The following is a 19,329-nucleotide window of genomic DNA, read 5'->3' as shown; positions in this document are numbered from 1 at the left end:
ACTCCAGCAAAATCTTAAAAGTGAGTTCCTGGCCATGACGGGGAGATTGGGCATGCCTCATTATACCCGCTCCCTTTTGGAGTTTAGATAAAACAACTGATCAGCATTAACGTTAACAGAGACCATAAGACTGACAAACAGACTCTGCGACAGTAAGATACTAACTTATTAACAGGACCTGAGGCCACGCAAGGCAAGGGTTAGGTCATGCCTGCAGACCATTAAGTGCTTAACGGATCACTTGAGTCTGTATATTGCGGCTTGTCTCCGATAAACAGACTCCCTTGTCTTAACTTAAACCATTCCCAGCCTTTAGACGAAGCTTTGTTTCTTTAACCGATTACAAATCAAAGAATCTTTGAACCCACTATAACTTGTAAGCCCCCACTTTGAGATGTCCTGCCTTTTTTGGGCCAAACCAATGTATACCTTCCATGTATTGCTTTATATTAACATTTCACCCGCAATTCCTGTCTCCCTAAAATGTATAAAACCAAACTGTGCCCCGACTGCCAGGGAACCACTTCCTCAAGGCTTCTTGAGTGTGGCTCCCGGGGCCATTGGTCACTCATACATATTTGGCTCAGAAGAAACCTCTTTAAATTATTTCACAGAGTTTTGGATTTTTTCCATTAGCACAGCATTCAGTCCATAACAAGAAGGTACAGAACAGCAGAATGGGCTGGGCGCGGTGGCTCACGCCTATAATCCTAGGACTCTGGGAGGCCGAGGTGGGAGGATTGCTTGAGCTCAGGAGTTTGAGACCAGCCTGAGCAAGAGAGAGACCCCCATCTCTACCAAAAAGAAAAGAAAAAAATATATATATATTTTTCTTTTAAAAAAGAACAGCAGAATGTCTTTTCAGATTTTATAATAACGAATAAGAGTTGCGCACGGACTGGAAAGGCTCCTGTTGGCAGGATAAGTGCACTCTTTACTTGACCCCAATAAAAGAGTTCAAAAGTGAAATCAGAACAGGAATCACAGGAACAAAAATGAAGGAAGGAAAGAAGGAAGGAAGGAAGGAAGGAAGGAACAGAGGGAGGCAGGCAGTGCACGGTGGCTCATGCCTGTAATACCATCACTTTGGGAGGCAGAGGTGAGAGGATCCCTTGAGCCCAGGAGTTCAAGGTGGAGGTGAGCTATGATCGTGTCACTGCACTCCAGCCTGGGAGACAGACTGAGACCCCGTCAGAGGGAGGGAGGAAGGAATTTCAAAGTTCAGGTTGATTACACTGCACTTGGCACAAGGGACTTCACTGTGGTCTGGTCTAGTCCGCTGGGCCTGGTGCAGGAGGCGAGTCCAGAGTGATGGCCTCCCATAAACGTTTACACTGTTGCTGATTTGTTACAAAAGATATTTTAAAGAATATAAATAAACAGCCAGATGAATAGATACACAGGGTGAGGTTCGGAAGTGTTCTGAGCACATTCGCTTGTACCCATGGTGTGGGCCTGGCCGATGTTCCCAGCACGTGAATAGCATGTTCCTGCCGACACACCCAGAAGCTCTCTGAACCCAGTCTTTTTGGATTTTTACGGAGTCCTCACTATGCAGACACAGCTGATTAAATCATCAGCCGCTGGTGATTGGCTCAACCTCCTGCTCCTCTCCTCTACAAGGCTGGGGGGCAGGGGAAGGGGTAAAGTAGGGCTGAAAGTTCCACCCATCTGCCTACAGGGTGGTTTCCTTGGCAATCACCCTCACCCCCAGCCATTGTTCATCTCACTGGCATACAAAAAGACTCTCACTTTGGCGATTCCAAGGCTTTTCAGGAGCTATATGCCTGAGGGTGGGGAGTAGGGTGGGGGGAGGGAGACCAAATAGATTTTTCTTACTAGAAATCACAAGTAGGGAACAACAAAAAACCCACACCTACAAGTATTATAGCAAAACCTAAGACTATCAATTGCAAAGAGAAAATTCTAAAAGCTTCCAGTGAGAAAGAATTAATCATCTATAAACAGCCAGACTAGACATCTATGAATAAGTAGATCAAATGTCTCAGTTGACAAAGCTTGTTTACGCCTGCCTACCAGCCAACCTTGATGACTAGTCCTGGCTGAATGATATGTTACATCTTTATGCTACCTACAGAGAAGGAAGAGTTAAATGAATAGTAGATTTCACAATAGCAAAGTAGTACAAGGGGATAACGATGTAACGTTTTTAAAGTATTAAAAGAAAAGAACTTTGAATATTAAAATTCTTATCCAGTATATTTGTCACTCAAATGTGAGAATATGATAAAAATATTTTTCTTCATACAACACCCCCCAAATTTTGCCACAAGTTTAAAATGCTCTTGAAGGAAGGATTTAGATAAGAAAATAAACAAATCCAGGAAATTTCTATAAGACATGGAAATTAAGGGTAATCAGAATACCTAGGTAAAGTTCATTATAGGACTTGTTAAAAGAAAAATGTTAGACAAATTAAAATTAACAGAATTTAATTGAGCAAAGAATGATTCATGAATCAACAACACTGAACTACTGGAGTTCAGAAAGCTCTGCTCCTCTAAATGCGCAGGGAGTGTTTACAGAGAGAAAAGAGAAGTGAGGTACAGAAGCAGGTGACAGCTCTGTGTCTGCCTTAACTGTACACAGTCTGGTCAGTGGGCAGCCTGTGATTGGCTGAAGATCAGTTGCTCTGATTGGCTGAGACCCAGCTATTTGTTACAAAATGTGCTCCTAAATTTGGCTTTCAATTTGTTATCTAGTAAGTTTGCAGTTCCTTACTTAGGGACTCAAGGTATGGAGGCAGCCTAAGGCAAAATCTAATTTAACATATCAAAAAAGGAAAGAGACTGTATCCATATAGCCTAGAACTAAAATATCAACATGATGGGGGCTGAGGGAAGAGGAAGATTAAGGGACATAATCATGTGTAAAACTTCTTGACTCCTCAGCACTAGACAGATCCCGCTAAGTTCATTACTAATGGTAAATATGCATAATTGTAGGCTTCAGATTAACTGTCACCACAACGAAACAAAAATATAATGTTTAACTTTTAAGCTGGCAAAACACTCAAATGACCAAAATTAAGCAGAGAAAGAGAATAAAAGAAACAAAAAGAAAAGTTCAATAAAAGTAAAATATGAAATAAGATAGCAAAAATAAATCCTAATATATGGTCATTGTAATAAATGTAAATGATAAAATTCACAAAAATAAAAGATAAAGATGCTCAGGTTGAATACAGAAAAACAATACTCAAGGATATGATGTCCAGAACGACTGAAAATAAAAGTTGGCAAAAGTACAAAAAAAAAAAAAATAGCAGATAGAATTCAGTACCACATTAATAATCCAGCATGGCTCAGTGGAATTTACCCCAGGAACGCAAAGTTTGTTCAATATTTGGAAATCTATTAATATCACGTATATATTCATAGAACCACGAAAACATCGTATAATTATCCCCACAGGTGCTGTAAAAATCTTGGACAAAATTCAAAATCCACTCCTGATTAAAATTACTCAGCTGAAATCGAGGGGTGCTTTCTTAATATGACTGACTCCATCTCATCTCTCACGTACAGGCACACCTCATCGTGTTGTGCTCTGCTCTATCGTGCTTCACAGATACTGCGGGGTTTTTTTTTTTTTTTTTTTTACAAATTGTTGGTTTATGGCAACTCTGCTTTGAGTGAATCTATCCGCACCATTTTTCCAGCAGCACGTGCTCACTTTGTGTCTCTGTGCCACATTCTGGTAATTCCCACAATATTTCAAATTTTTTCATGATCGTTATACCTGTTACGATGATCTGTGGTCAGAGATCTCTGATGTTACTATGGTAACTGTTTGGGGGCACCATGACCTGGCCCACGTAAGACAGCAGACTAACAAACGTGTGTGTTCTGACCACTCCACCGACCAGCCGTTCCCTCCCGTCTCTCCCTCTGCTCCATCCCTCTCGTCTGTACTCTCTGAGGTACAACAGCACTGACTTTCGGCCAGTTAATAACACGGCCATGGCCTCCAAGTACTCAAGTGAAAGGAAGAGTCACACATCTCTCACTTTAAACCAAAGCTAGAAATTATTAAGCTTATTATTTGACATGAGGGAGGCATGTCAAAAGGTAGGTCTCTTGAGCCAAATAGCCAAGTTGTGAATGCAAAGGAAGAGTTCCTGCAGGAAGTTAAAAGTTAAAAAAGAAAAGCATTAAAAGTTCTCTACCCCAGTGAACACGTGAATGATAAAAAAACCCAAATAGCCTGTTGCTGACAAGGAGAAAGTGTTAGCAGTCTGGACAGAAGATCAGATCAGCCACAACATTCCCTTAAGCCAAAGCCTGATCCAGAGCAAGGCCCTGAATCCCTTCAATTTTATACAGACTGAGAGAGGTGAGCAAGCTGCAGAAGGTCTGAAGCTAGAGAGGTTAGTTCATGAGGTTTAAAGAATGGAGCATCTCAAGGTGAAGCCACAAGTGCTGATGGAGAAGCTGCAGCTAGTTATCCAGAAGATCTAGTTCAGATCACTGATGAAGGTGGCGACACTAAACAACAGATTTGCAGTGCAGACAAAACAGCCTTCTAGTGGAAGAAGATGCCATCTAGGACTTTCATAGCTAGAGAAAAGTCAATTCCTGGCTTCAAAGCTTCAAAGGACAGGCTGACTCTCTTGCTAGAGGCCAAAGCAGCTGGTGACTTTAAGTTGAAGTCAATGTTCCTCTACCATTCTGAAAATCCCAGGGCCCTTAAGAATTATGCTAAATCTATCTGCCTGTGCTGCATAAATGGAAAAACAAAGTCTGGATGACATCACATCTGTTTACAACATGATTTACTGAATACTTAAAGCCCACTCTTGAGACCTACTGCTTAGGAAAAAGGATTACTTTCCAAATATTATTGCCTATTAACAATGCACTTGGTCATCCCCAAGCTCCGACTGAGATGCACAAGGAGACGAATGTTGTTTCAAGCCTGCTAACACAACATCCATTCTGCAGCCCTTGGGTAAAGGAGTAATTTCAACTTTCACATCTTATCATGTAAGAAATACCTTTTGTAAGGCTATGGATCTGGGCAAAGTCAATGGAACACCTTCTGGAAAGGACCTGCCATTCTAGATGCCATTAAAAACATTTGTGATTCATGGGAGGAGGTCAAAATATCAACACTAACAGGAATTTGGAAGAAGTTGATTCCAACTCTCACAGATGACTTTGAGAGGTTCAAGACTTTAGAGGTGGAAGTCACTGCACATGTGGTGGAAACAGCAAGAGAACTGGAATCAGAAGCGGAGCCTGAAGATGTGACTGAATTGCTGCAATATTTATTATTTTATTATTTCATGATAAAACTTTAACAGATGATGAGCTGCTTCTTATAGATGAGCAAAGAAAGTGGTTTCTTGAGAAGAAATCTCCTGGTGAAGATGCTGTGCACACTGCTGAAGTGACAACAAAGGCTTTAGAATATTCCATGAACTTAGCTGATAAAGTAGCAGCAGGGTCTGAGAGGGTTGACTCCAATTTTGAAAGAAGTTCTACAGTGGGCAAATGCTATCAAACAGCGTCACATGCTAGAGAGACATCTTCCATGAAAGGAAGAGTCAATCGGTGGAGAAAACTTCATTATTGTTCTATTTTAAGAAACTGCAACAGACACCCCCAACCTTCAGCAAACACCGCCCTGATCAGTCGGCACCACCGACATCAGGGCAAGACCCTCCACCAGCAAAAAGACTACGACCCATTGAAGGCTCACATGATTGTTAGCATTTTTAGTAATAAAGTATATTATAATTAAGGTGTGTACATTGGGTTTTTTGACATAATGCTACTGCACACTTACAAACTTCAGCATAAACCTAACTTTTATAAGGACTGGCAAATCAAAAGAATTCAGGTGACTTGCTTTATTGCAATATTTGTTTTACTGCAGCAGTCTGGAACTGAACCCACAGTATCTCCAAGGTATGTGTCTATATGTACACACATATAGACACATAATTTTTATTTTTCACCTGTCAAATTATAGAAGACAGAGAAGCCCGACAATGCATCCCACTGGCAAGGCTGTGGGCAAATGCACTCACACACTCCTGGCCGGAATGCGCAGCTGCATAAACCTCCTGCAGGGGAACTTAGCAGCAAAGCTACATACGCACTTACTTTGGACCAGCCATGCTGCTTCTGGGAATCTTATCTGAAGATACACCTCTGTGGTTGGCAGCCTCTAAAATGTCCTCGAATGGTCCCCACCTCTTGGTATTCATACTCTAGTGCAATGCCCTCCCTTGAGTTGGAGCTGGCCCTAGTGACCCAATTCTCATGAACGGAATACGGCAAAAGTGATGGAATGTCACTTCTGACATTAGGTTACAAAAAGACCAACTCACACCTTGCTCAACTTCTCCTGCTGTGTCTTGCTGGCTCATTCTAGTGGAAGCCAACTGCCAAGCTGGGAGCCACCCTGGGACAACGAGGGCCTGAGTGCAGCCTCTGGCCTCCAGCCAGCCAGGAACGGCGGCTCTCAGTCCAACCACCTGCAAGGAACTGTATCCTGCTAATGTCCTGGGCGAGACTGCAGCCCACGCCAGCTGTGTGACGGTGGCCTGTGGGAGACCCCGAGCCACAGCAGCCAGTGAGGCCATGCACAGGTGCTTCACCTACAGGGCCGTGAGAGTATAAACGTCTGTTGTTTAAGCTATTAAATTTGGAGGTTGTTACACAGCAATAGATAACTGACCACCTCCAACAATAATACATACACACACACACATATATACGCATTAGGTTATTCATCGCAACATTTTCTTACTGAAAAACAACCTAAGCAGTCATTGAGAAAACAATGGAACACAATGGTGTATCAATAGTATGCAGCTGGAAAAAAAATAAAAAAAAGAGAGAAAGAAAGAAAGAGAGAGAGAGGGAGAAGATCTCTAAGAACTGATATGGTCTGGTTCTAGGACATATTGTTAAGTGAAAAAAGCAAAATACAAACAGCATTTACAGTATTCTATCCTTCACGTAAGAAGGCTGAAAGTATACATGTATCTGCTCCTTGTGCAATAGAAAAAGGAAGTATGAAGCGGAAATTACCGAGTTAGCGACCCACAGGGTTGAGTCTGAACGGGGTGAAGAGGACGAGGAGGAACTGGAGAAGGGACTCTGGCATGGAGCCCCTTTTTGGTATAGTTCTGGCCCTTAGAACAACGGCTGTCGAGACTCCCCCCAAATTAGTATTGAGCATCAGCTGGGACGTGGGGGAACCCAGAGCGGGATGGGAACAGCACCAAAGCAGCCTGAGTGAGGAAGGGGCACTAGGCTGAGGGGACTGGGGGGAACGGCTAACCCGGGTGCTGTGGAAAACCGCGCGGCGACTGGGCTCTGTCACGCTGCGGCACAAACACCCACCCACAAACACCTACACTCTCATCCGGAAATGTGTTTCCCACCGGAGTCTGAGTAACCAAGTTCGAAATGACTTTCTGTTTAATTTAGGGCAAATAAGTAAATGTGCTGTGGGTGACAAAAGCCAGGTTTCGCACTGCCAGGAAAAGGAGTCACAAATAAGCAAAGGGGAGGACAGAATGCGTGGCAGGCATCACAGTGGCCCCCTGGCTAATATGTACAGAACCGGTTTTATATTAATAGTACAGGGGCCGTTTGTGTATGCGTTTATATACACACCAGGAGTTACATATCGTATTTGTGGATAGATACAGAAACACAGACCCACACAGACGTGAGCGCATGGAGTGCGCGTACACATCCATACATGTTACCCCTCAGCTCTGTCTGCCCAGTGGCCCAGCAGCAATGACGTACCGATAGCAACGAGCATGCCCAGAACCCAGCTACTGGTTGCTAAATATGAATTTTCAATAGAGAGAACCAGGGCTCCTTGAAAAAGGGCTGACTCCGAGGCTGGGGTGGGAAAATACAAGATGAGCTTAGAGCATCTGGTGCCAGCAGTTAGGGAAGTGCTCAGAAAACGATGAGGGCACGTTGGGAGAAAACAACAGTCAGCTTAAAGCAGCTCCCAATGGCCCAGTCTGGGACAATTTTGGCAACAAAATAAATGATAGTAATTAGTAATCCACAGAATAAAATAAATACACGAGTCCACAGTCATATAAATAAGTGAATGAATGAATAAATACGTATATAGATACAAGCAGTAGAAAAGATAGCTCTTCCTCACAGTGGAATTTCAAAAAATCAATGTAGAATGAACGATGGAGATCAAAAATTACCATCAGGCCAACACCGCAGTAATAACGGACATGGCAAGAATCGTCCACTGATGCTAAGAGTCGGGGTGGATTTGATGAGAAACGACACTTGCCAGCTCAAAATACCTCCCCGCGAGGTGCGCATTAATTAAAGAGGAAAATGGTCACTCCACAGTGAAGAAACCCAGCTGATGCCATCCTGCCCAGGTGATCAGGGTCCACCGTCCCTGTAAAAAGACGACAGCCATGCAGACACCACGCCCTGCCAGCGCAGTGCACGGAGGAGGATTCAGCGTGGCTCCTGTGACGTACTCCTCAAAACTGCAGAGCCCGACGTGATCACACAGAAATACCAGAGGGACCCAGGTCCTCGGACATTCTACAAAGGAACTGGCCGGCAACCTTCAAGCGCGCTAAGGTCACGAAAGATAAAGACGACTAATGTACTGTCACAGGCGGGCGGAAACCAAGGAGACAGCACTGCGGACTGCAACAGGGACTGGATCCCGAGCGGGAATACGCACCTCAGGGGCACCTGGAGAGACGCAACCGGCAGAGACCAGCCCTGCTGCATCAGGGCTGCAGTCTGGGTGTGTAAAATGTTCACACAAAGGGAAATCAGGTGAAGGATATAAGCAAGTGACACTATTTGTGCAAGTCTAAAATGATCTAGAAAGACGACACCACACAGGACAAAGATGGACACTATAAAAATCATGACATTACAATGCCTAGTGTATGCTGAAGTGCTCCAGGCACTGCGCACACCACCACTTCCCCGTTCTGCATAAAGAGACTGAGCCACAGGGAGGCTAAGATCCTGTCTGGGCTGGATCACGCAGTAAGGCGGGTCCAAAATCTGAGCTCGGCTCTTTCAGACCAGAATCCACTCACCTGACCCCTAAGCAATACTATACATTATAGTTTCCAGTTATCGCTTTGTTAAATTTCAGCAGTGAGCTGTTCACCCAGGACAATTCTGACGTTGTATCACCCACAGTCATGTTAGCTAAAATGTTTGTCGTATTTTACCTGGTTCTCAGCTCAGGTTCCTTAACAATAATGTTGGCAGGTCTCATCCAGCTGGACTTTTCCTAACCTGAGCTCGGATGAAACGTAACCGGAGGGAGAACACGTCCTTGAGCCTGGCGGCCCCGCAGACCCTCCGTTCTGTGTCCTGTTCACACTGGGGCATAGGCAAGACTGCGAAGCCAAGGACAAAAGTAGCAACGGAAATGGGGGCTCCCAAGTATGAGTTAAAAAAGAAAAAGAAAAAGAAAAAAATGTGTTGACTTGTCTGTTTTAGCAACCAATTAAATATTTTGAATTTGTAATAAAATACACTTAAATCAGTAAAATCTCCCATGCCCCTGAAATCCTGCAGGCTGTTACTATTCCCATCGTAAGCCGAGGTGACGTAGGGACACGTCACGTTATTGGGTTGTGGCAGGAGAGACTGTGCCCTGTCCTGGGAGGAGCATGAGGTGAGCAGTCAGAGCCCGGAGACCTGGGTTTACACTGCCTGCGCCCTCCTGAGGTCTGAGACCATTTGTGGCAAAACTTCGCCATCTTGTGGCGTCCCAAGATTCAAACTCTGAGATGTTTCCCTAAAGTTTGTTGTAGGGAATGTAAAAGCACTTTCAAAACACATACATTCTCCTATTAGAACATCCCTTTTACCTACTAACATGCTGATGAAAACCTAGGACAAAAACTACACCGAGTTTTGTAAATCTAAATTTCTCAGATTTAGTGTCTGGGCTGGGCAAGGCGGGGCGAAGACTATCTGGGAAAAGAATAAAACCGTTATTTTTTGTTAGTAACCAATCCTTCTGCAAGAGTGATTAACAAATGGCCCTGAAGCAAAAGAAGAAAATCTAGGCTGAAACTGCCTTCTGCCTTCTGCCTTCATAACCGTATCTGCGTGGGAAACGCAGGTGGTGAGGAGACTCTGATGTCGCAAAAGGATGCTGGACAACGTCCTCAGCCCTCCCTTCCAACGTGGTGGAGCTGAGGCAGGCTCTGGTCACAAAGGGTTTGTTAATTCAAGTGTCACCTGCTCTGTTCCTGACCAGCTATAACATGGCAAGAAAATCCCTGGACCTTGGGTCTGTTATTTTTTTAAAAAAGGAGGAAAGAAAAAATAATTTCTAGTGAACGCCTGGAATTATAACCCTTTGCCCACTGATTCATTGCAAATATTTGTGGAGCATCCACTACGCTATGTGACTGCTCTAGCCTCTGGGAGTAGGTGAGGAGGAAAACCCAGAGCGGGAAGATGCGCTGCCTCACTTCAGGGAGTTCGTCCCGTGGGGAGACGTCCGAGCCACAGGAAAAGCACGCTGTGCCCAGGGCGGGGACACCGCAACAGTACTTCATTATCAAGCAAAAATTGCATGTCCAAGCTCTGACAAAAGGAACTCAGGTAAAGGGCTGAAGAATCACATGGCACACAGCTAAAATACTTCCCAGAATTTGGACAAACGACCCTACGTAACGCCATGCACCATGGGGAGGTGAAGCTGCAGAGCCCACCAGGACGTTTAGTACGAGAGTCAGGTTTGCTCCAACGGCAAGGGCCCTAGACTAGGGATTGCTGACAGGCAGGACAGGAAACTGGTACACACAACTCTTGGTTACCCTGGCGTTTATTGTAATTGCCACAAATTGTCCCATTTATACTAAGGGAAAAATGAAACTCGTGTCTGTACCTAGAACAGACAGTTTTCCATTTAACTTTTTAGGAACATTTATGCATCAATTATATTTACTGCACTTGACTTGGATACAGCATATGAAAAGTCCCTGTCAAAGTTTTTTAAAATGGATTCACTGTTCTGGTGATGGGAACACAAAGGAAGACTCGATAACTGTGATATAGGTATTGTATTTTCTGGCATTGGAATGTAAACTGTCCTGGAGGAAGGACAGCATGCAGTTTGCTCAGCGATGCACTGAGAGTGCTGTGTGCCAAGCAAGACCAGTTCATGCACCGTGGACGTTAATATTCTTTGCAGCAGCATAAATTAGTTCTTTCCTTTTTTATTTTCTTTATTGTCTAAATTGATTGCATAATGAAAAATTGCCACTCGATTTCTTATCCATGAGATAGAATTTGCAAAAGATGCAATCGACAGAAAAGCACATGGAATAATGTATTTCTCAGCAGAGACGGGAGGAAATTCAACAACAAAACCCACCCAAGGTCACACACAAAGCAAGTAAGTGACCAGCTGGGGGACAATGATTTGTTTATCCAAACAAACAATGCAAAGTCCATCACTCCTCAAGCAAGTGCTTAATATGTAGCAGCCAGGGTTCCAAAATCTGTGCTGTGTAATCTTATTTAATCCTTACAGCAACCTGTGACGCAGGTACTCTTATTGTTCTCAATTTACAGATAAGAAAGAGGAGACAAAGAACATGAAGTACACTGGCCACACTGAATGGCAGAGTTGGGATTCAAGTACAAACTGCCCCCCCAACCTTGACATAACCACTGCTACGATGTCCCTAGAGTGACCGTCAGCTCTTCAGCCAAACAGGCTTATCCAGTGGTCTTTGTCCCCAGCACCCACCACAGAAGCCCCTGCCTCCTGCTTCCCTCACAAGTGCCCCTTGGTGGTCGAAGGTTGTGGCAGCCGCCACCAGTTGCCTCCCATCGACCACCCATGTTGGCTGAGGTCACCTGCAATTGTTGCCACCACATTTCCCCAGTGGGTGCTGTCTCAGCTGGGCCCCCACACTGACCTGGCAGCAGGCACCACAGCGGAACTCACCTCTGCCCGGTCACCAGGCTGGCCACCCCTCTCATGTGTGGGATAAGCCACTTGGATGTTGGTGGCTGACCGCTCCCAGCTGAATCCCTCCTTGGGAACTGCCCTCTGCTGAAGACAGCCACCTTGCCCAAGGTCACGCCCTTCCCAGCGGCAGCTCAATCCAACAGGTCCATGCAGGAAATGCAGGGCCAGGCCTTGTGCCTCCATAGGGGCTGCCCCTGTGGGGCCATCCCAGCTCTGCGGTGACTGGCTGTACAGTCACACGTCTCGTAAGCGCAGGGATGCATTCTGAGAATCATATCTTTAGGGGGCTTTGTCCTTGTGCGACTGCCACAGAGAACACTTACACAAACCTAGATGGTCTAGCCTTCCACACACCCGGGCTCTATGGTCTAGCCTACTGCTCCCGGGTGACAAACCTGTGCAGCATGTTCCTGTCACGAACACTACAGGCAACTGTAACACAACGGCAAGGATCTCTGTATCTAAACAAAAAGGCCCAGGAAAACTATGGCATTTTTGTACACACAGTCCTTCCTGGGCCGAACATTGTCCCGTGACACGTGACTGTATTTCAAAGTCTCTGCCCCACCTGCTGCTTTCATTCCCCTATAGGTGGGATCCTGTTTCCTGCAGATACCTACAAGATCGCTTTCCCTGAACACTGTCTGCTCTCGTGGCAAGGGAGACCATCCGGGAGCTGAAGCTGAGGGTGGCCGTTGCTCCTGCGTGTCAGCCGGTCACTCTGGCAGTGGAACAGGGAATGGGCCGGAGTGGAAACAGTGGGCAGGGAGCCGCAGGGCAATACCTGGAGAGAGCAAGGACGCTCCCGCAGCAGGAGGTGGCGAGGCTGGGGCACTGGCAAAGAGGCTTGAGGTGGAGAAACGAGGACATCAATAGAGATTTGCAAAGTAGGATCTCAGAAAGTTGACGGCCACGCCCTTGTTTTAGAATAAGTATCCTTCACATCCACCTCCCGAAAAGAAATGCCTCTGAATCCACCTCCTTCCAGGAGCACCCACAGAAGCTGCAGCCGAGCCCAGCACTTGTCACCCTCCCTGAGGACCTGGAAACCTGCGGTTCTGCATGTGCAGCAGCTTCCGAGGCTGCGGCTGCTGGTCCGCCCCGCAAACGCAGAGCAGCAGGGATCTCTGTGCAAGCTGGAGCTCACCACGCGCGGTCTCACTGTCATCCATCTTTGATTTAGTCTTATTTGAAAAACAAATCTGTAAATTCCTCGAAGGCAGAGGTGGTATCCTTTTCTTCTTTGACTAAAGTGCTGAATACACAACAACACACGCTAAGCCACTGATTCCTTAAAGGCCAGATTATTTTTAATTAGGTCATAATTCAGTTGCTCTGATACACACTTTATCTATAGATTATATCCTGGCTATTACCGCAGTTACTATGGGAACATGTTTTATTCATCTGTATAACACTGCATTTGAATTTCCATCAACTAATTACAATAGGGATACAACAAATGGATCAGGGAAATAAGTTACCAAAAATGCTGAATTTACTTTTCCTTTTAAGCAAGTAACATCCAAAACCTGTTTACAGTTGGCGCAATTATGCAAAGCCCCATTCATGAAAGTGCATTTGTTTTCCTGGATTAGCAAATGCGCTTTCTGAAGGCCTCACGTGGACATCAGCAGTGCCCGGCACCGCACCGCACAGCGTGGCTGTGACCACTGTCACTGCAGCGGGTCTGTGGCAGCCACGCCGGCTGCAGCCAGGAAGATAAAGCAAACATCAGAGCCTCCGTCTGATCTCTTCACAGACAGGATTTGAGGAAGGCATTTTCTCTCCTCATGAGTTTGAGGTGTAAAAATTTCTCTTCCAGAAAAATATAAAGCCAACAGATGAGCATTAAAAAAAAAAATCCCCTTTGTGCCTTTCTTTGGAATAACACTCATCAGCAAAATCTAAGACCAGAGTTTGCTACAAGAGCAGATCCTTGGGGAAAGGGTCTGACCGGCTGGTCCTCATCGTTCAGCGGTCCACACAGCTCGGCCCACAGGAGAGAGGCTGAGGTCAAGGCAAACAGGCAAAAGCTTCTGGATCGTTTCCTCAGCACCGGAGTGCTGGTCCACAAGCACCCAGGGAGAACAAATGCCATCTGGGACTTCACAGCCGCAGGAAGGAGAGCTACAGAGGAGGAGACTTTGTGAACTGTGCTCATGTCACCTCAGGCAATGGGGCAGCGGGACCCACACCCCTCTGTGCTGCAGCTCCATCCCTCTGCAGGCTTCCCAGGGCCTGACCTGGCACCTCTTCTGTCCCCACAGGGTTCCTGGGGGCGGTTCCGTCACTTGCAAGGCTCTGCCCAGATGCCTCTCAAATTTCTATCTCCAAACATCTACGTCTCACAGCATCACAAATCACCTGCGGGGCATCTTCCTCTGAACAGACCCTCCCCCACCCTGTCCCCAGCCCCTGGACATTGTCTCTGCCACACCCTCCATGAGTCACAGCCCGGAGCCATCTAGAATATCGTAGCTGTTCACTCCTGCCCTCTCCACGCTGTTCTAGCCAAAGCCACTGGAACCCTCCCCTGGTCTAAACTTCTCTAACGGGTCCCTGATGTCCACTCCTGGCCCTGAGAACCACTGTCCAGGCATGAGCCAGACCTCAAATGCAGGTCTCTTCTGTCACACACCTTCAGCAGCTTCCCATCCTCCACGGGACACAATCCCAAACCTGCGCACAGTCTGCAGGGCCCTGCCGCGCCGCATGCTCTAGCTCACTGCTCCCTCTTGCTTGGGGAGCAGCTATAAATACAGATGATACAGATGAAGCTTCGCTGCCCCACAGTCCACCTCCTATGGTGTGGCCAGTACCAGTCCGTGGCCTGGGGATTAGGGACGGCAGAGCTGATACAGTTATTACTAACTGAAGCCCAGTTTCATTAGGATTCAGTGTTGGTGTGAAGAGAGCTAAGGAGAGCACCCAGCCGTGTCTCAAGAGGTCCAGGAAGGCTTCCTGGAGGACAGGTCTCAGGTGGGGCTCACAGATCGGGAAAGGAAGTGTGGAGGAGTTCGGGGGCAGAGGGACAAGGCATTTGGGGGGAGGTTTTCAGCAATGAGAACAGTATGTAGAAAGGCCCGTGGAGGGCTCTGGGTGCCAGACTCAGCAGGGCAGTCTAGCATAGTCTGTGAGTCTCCGCATGTGCTCATGTGTGTGGACATGCCTGCATGCATGTACACATGTGCACACATGCACGGATTGTGGAAAGAAGAGACATGGTAGCTCATGAGGACAGGAAGAAGAGCTGGGGCTGGATTATGATCAGATATGTGTATCTCACCAAGATCGGGGCCCTTACTTTGAAGACAGAGGGGAGATGCCGAAGGTGTTTAAGCAGAGGAGTGAGATGATCAAAATTCCATCTTAAAATTACCTCCCCAGTGGAGAGGTGGAGATTGGTTGGTGAGCAGGGTCAGACTGCAAGTGTTAGAGCTTGTACTGGCCATTTCTGTCCCTATGTCTACTGGTATTTCTACACTTATCAAATCATGTGCAATTCATTTGCTTACAAGTCTGCCTTCCCCTAGGCAGGGGCTGCCTCCTAGTCATCGTAACATCCCCACTGCCATCAATGGACAGTGGCGATGGCACTACCTTTCTGTTCTCATCAGGCCACAGAGATGTCCCTCGTGTCACCTTTGTGGGGATGGAGAAGTTCACTTTTGTTTCTAGGCTATGTCAATATTCCATAAGACAAGCTTGTGAGAGAGAGTAAAAGACCAATGACCGAATATTATTAAATTTACCCCAAACTCACAGGTTGCGCACACTTTTTAACATATTTCTAACCACTCGGACTCAATTTCAAGTGTAATTTCCTACCTAAACTGTCACAGGAGCGTTTGACATGCTGAATGTTTTCTATCGAACGCAGTGTGAAACCTTAAGAGATGGGAATAGGAAATTTAAAACTGTGGCTGCCAAAGTTCTCTATTACCTTCATTTCAAAATGCTTAAAGTATTGCCACTGGGGAAAGGTTCCCACATATCTTTATGATACACTCCTCTCCTAAGAAATCCTCCAGGAACTGAGCCCCTTTCACCAAAGTCACCTTGGTTCCTGAAGTGGGTGCAGTGTGGCATCTCAGGGGTCGATCTCTGGAGGGTGGGCTGGCCTGGGCTCGCATCAAGACAAGACAACACTCCCCACCCCCTAGTTCCTCTTGCCCTGCTGACCAGGGACTCTTCTCTCTGAATTTGTTTTTGCCTCTCTCATTTCTGCTTTTCTGCAGGTCAGGGAAGGGAAGGGAAAGAGGCTGGAGGGCTGACTTCAGGTGTGGAGCCCCTGGTCTGCTAAGCTCCTTCCCCGGAAGGCCTGGAGGAGAGCAGACTGGGAGAGGTGCTCGGCTCAGCACGCAGGAGAGACTCCATTCTCTCAAATGCCTGTCTCTCTCCACTTGGAACCTCTTCTCATTTTGTGCCTGGCTGCCCTGTCTTTAGGAGGGTTGGTGGCTGTAGTAAAACGTATGTGGCCAAGGAGCAGGAAGAGCAAGGAAGTAGGAAGCTACTTAGAGTTTGTTCTAGGTTTGCGGGCAAGAGGCAAAGGCCTGCTTTAGGTTTGCTTACAGTGTTCGATAGCTCACTTGGATGGGAAGAAAGACAGGGACCCAGAGCAGAAATTATATGTGATGAAACAATAATTATTATAATTATAAAAACAAACATTTATTCAGCATCTGGCAACTGCTAGGCCCTGTTCTAAGTGTCTACATGCACAGTCAATTCTTGTTATTTGGAGTAGTTATGTTCTATAAAGTCACCACAAACACTGAATTAGTGAACACTGAACCATTGCAACTAGGGGAAATACAAGGTTAGGTTCCTGTGAGCCTCTGGCCACAATATTTTTGTCAACTGATCAATACTGTGAACTAAAATAAAATCTTAAGTTCCTTAGCTGACAAGGGGACCCCAGAAATACCCTAAAGCTGAGTTGCTGCCCATGAGAAGGGAGGTCAGACACGCCTGTCAGGCCACCCTCCTTCTTGAAGATTTCCTTTGTAACAAGATGCTAAATCATTAACAGGCTTAAGGCTACACAAGACAAAGCTCAAACCACACCAGCAGGCCATCAATTTACTCAACAGATCACTTGAATTTTGGTAAATGTCCAGTGGCTTGTCTCTGATTAACAGACATCCTTAAGTTAAAACATTCCAAGCCTTTAGACAAAGCTTTATTTCTTTAACCAATTACAAATTAAAGACTCTTTAAACCCACCTGTAACCGGTAAGCTCCCATTTAGATACTGACATAAGGTCTTACGTGTAATTCCTGTCTCTGTGGATGTATAAAATCAAGCTGTAAACCAGCTACTCTGGGCACATTTTCTCAGGACCTCTTGAGGTCATGTACTCCAGGCTGGTCACACACATTTGGCTCAGAATAAACTCTTTAAACTATTTTAAAGAGTTTGGGTCTTTTTCCGTTAACAGTACTTCACGTTCTTTTATGTGTGTATATGTTTAAAGACACCTTATTTAATATATATTGTTGATTCATTAACATTGAACTCACGGCCAATAGCCCTATAACTCTTGCCTGAATAAAGCTTCTTTAACACAGGTATTTCTCTGTAAGGCACATCATGGCCTTCTTGTGCTTAGGAACACTAGAAAGTACCTTAACACTGCCCTGGGGGACCATTTTAAACAGTGAAATCACCAACAAAAAGCACAAAAATATGAAAAATGTGGCACTAAATAGGCCGTGAAAAGGATACTTGTTAATAATATGAGCTGAAACAAGAAGGCAGGGTGTCACGTTTGACCTCAGCTGGGAATGTGTGATTTGGGCAACTTTAATTATTCACCACTCTGTGAATGTCCCTGAATGACCTCAAAACTGTTGCAAGTATTGACTATGGGGCAACAAATACATTTTATCAGTTAGTGCATTTGCAAATATGGAACCTATGAATGAGACTGTAGTATTATTTCATTTAATCCTCATAACAGCCCTACAAGGTAGGAACTATTTTCACATATGAGAAACTGAAACAGAAGTTTAGGTTGACTTCCCCCAAATCCTGCAACTACAAAATGGTGAAGCAGGATTCTAACCCAGGCAGTCTGACTCGAGAGCCTAGTTCATTACCTCCATATGGGTGTGTCTCAAATAAACTGTCTGGTATTTTTCTTCAGGAAACTGAGCTTGGCTCATAGGGTATGGGAAGTAAAAAAGCCCAAACTGTATTCTTGAACCTTCAATATTATTTTCTAAGTAAAATTTCTTATGCCCAAGTCCAGGAGGAAACATAAAACTGCCCTTTTTATGTTCAGCTATTTTAGTTGAACCCTGGCAATTTCATATGGTTCAGCCTCATTTATCCTTGGAAAGCATGTTTTTCATTACCAGTGGTATTGGTTTATTTCATTTTTTTCCACACGTAAAACTAAAGTTACTATACTTGAAAAGAAAAATCTTGAAAGCATGTATAGACGTACTTATGTTTTATTACATAGGAGCACAGAGATTTGTTATTTTGCACATTTCATCATCTATTTTCTCACCTTTTAAAGTTAAGGATGAAAAGATAAAACTTCACACGTTAGTATGAACAGGCCAAACATAAATATTTTCTCCCTGAAGAACGCTGAGCATTGTACTGTTTTAAAGAAGAAGTATATGACCTACTTTTCTAGGGATCTTATAATATTTGTTTTTATCTAATTGACATTACATAAAATCTCTACTAAAGGCAGTGGGATGAACAATGCAAGTCTTTGGGGTCCAACTTTTAGTTGTCAGATTTTAGGGAGGGAAGAGAAGGGGTGAAGTAGTAAAACAAAATACCACTTTTCATACCATCTCCCCAAACCTAAGAGCAAACGGAAGAGCGAGCCCTGCCCCCGAGCGACTTCGGGGCGGTGTACTTACGGAAAGCCCGAGCTTCTCTGCAGCCCGCATGGGACCGGCGGCTCTAATTTTTAATCTCCCTTCTTAGCACGGTGGAGAATGACGACAAAGCGCCCGCCCGGCACCGGCCAAGGGCAGCTGGCACCGGCTCCGCGGTCCGCGCCGAGAGCTACGCGGCACCGGGGCCGGCGGCCGAGCCACTCCCACCCGGGTCGGGCTGTGCGGGAGGGGGCCCTGCCGCACCGCCGGGCTCGCACAACCACCTCCGGCGCTTCCCGGCGGGGTCTGGCCGGAAGCTGGGTCTGCGCGCGCGGTGCGGAGGCACCCATCCCATGCCGCGTCCCCGCGCGTGACCACCGCGGGACGGACACGCCCCTAACGCCTGTTCCCCACGCTTAGCAGCTCGGGCCGCGGGGGGAGCCGGGGCGCATGCGCGCACCGCTACAGCGGCCGCTCGGG

General features: G+C 45.9%; 1 long non-coding RNA gene across 1 annotated transcript in view; it reads right to left on the bottom strand.

Annotated features, from left to right (window-relative positions):
• LOC138395172 (uncharacterized) overlaps positions 1-19,224 on the bottom strand; it is a 32,906-nt gene extending 13,682 nt beyond the window's left edge. Inside the window, exon 1 of the long non-coding RNA XR_011235510.1 lies at positions 18,892-19,224. This is a non-coding gene — a long non-coding RNA (uncharacterized lncRNA). The remainder of the gene's footprint in view (positions 1-18,891) is intronic.
• Between the last annotated feature and the right edge of the window lie 105 nt (positions 19,225-19,329).

The sequence above is a fragment of the Eulemur rufifrons genome, chromosome 15 (genome assembly GCF_041146395.1).
Source record: "Eulemur rufifrons isolate Redbay chromosome 15, OSU_ERuf_1, whole genome shotgun sequence".
Classification (NCBI taxonomy): domain Eukaryota; kingdom Metazoa; phylum Chordata; class Mammalia; order Primates; family Lemuridae; genus Eulemur; species Eulemur rufifrons.
Note: the sequence above shows the minus strand (reverse complement) of the source record. Positions and strands in the feature narration are given on the sequence as shown.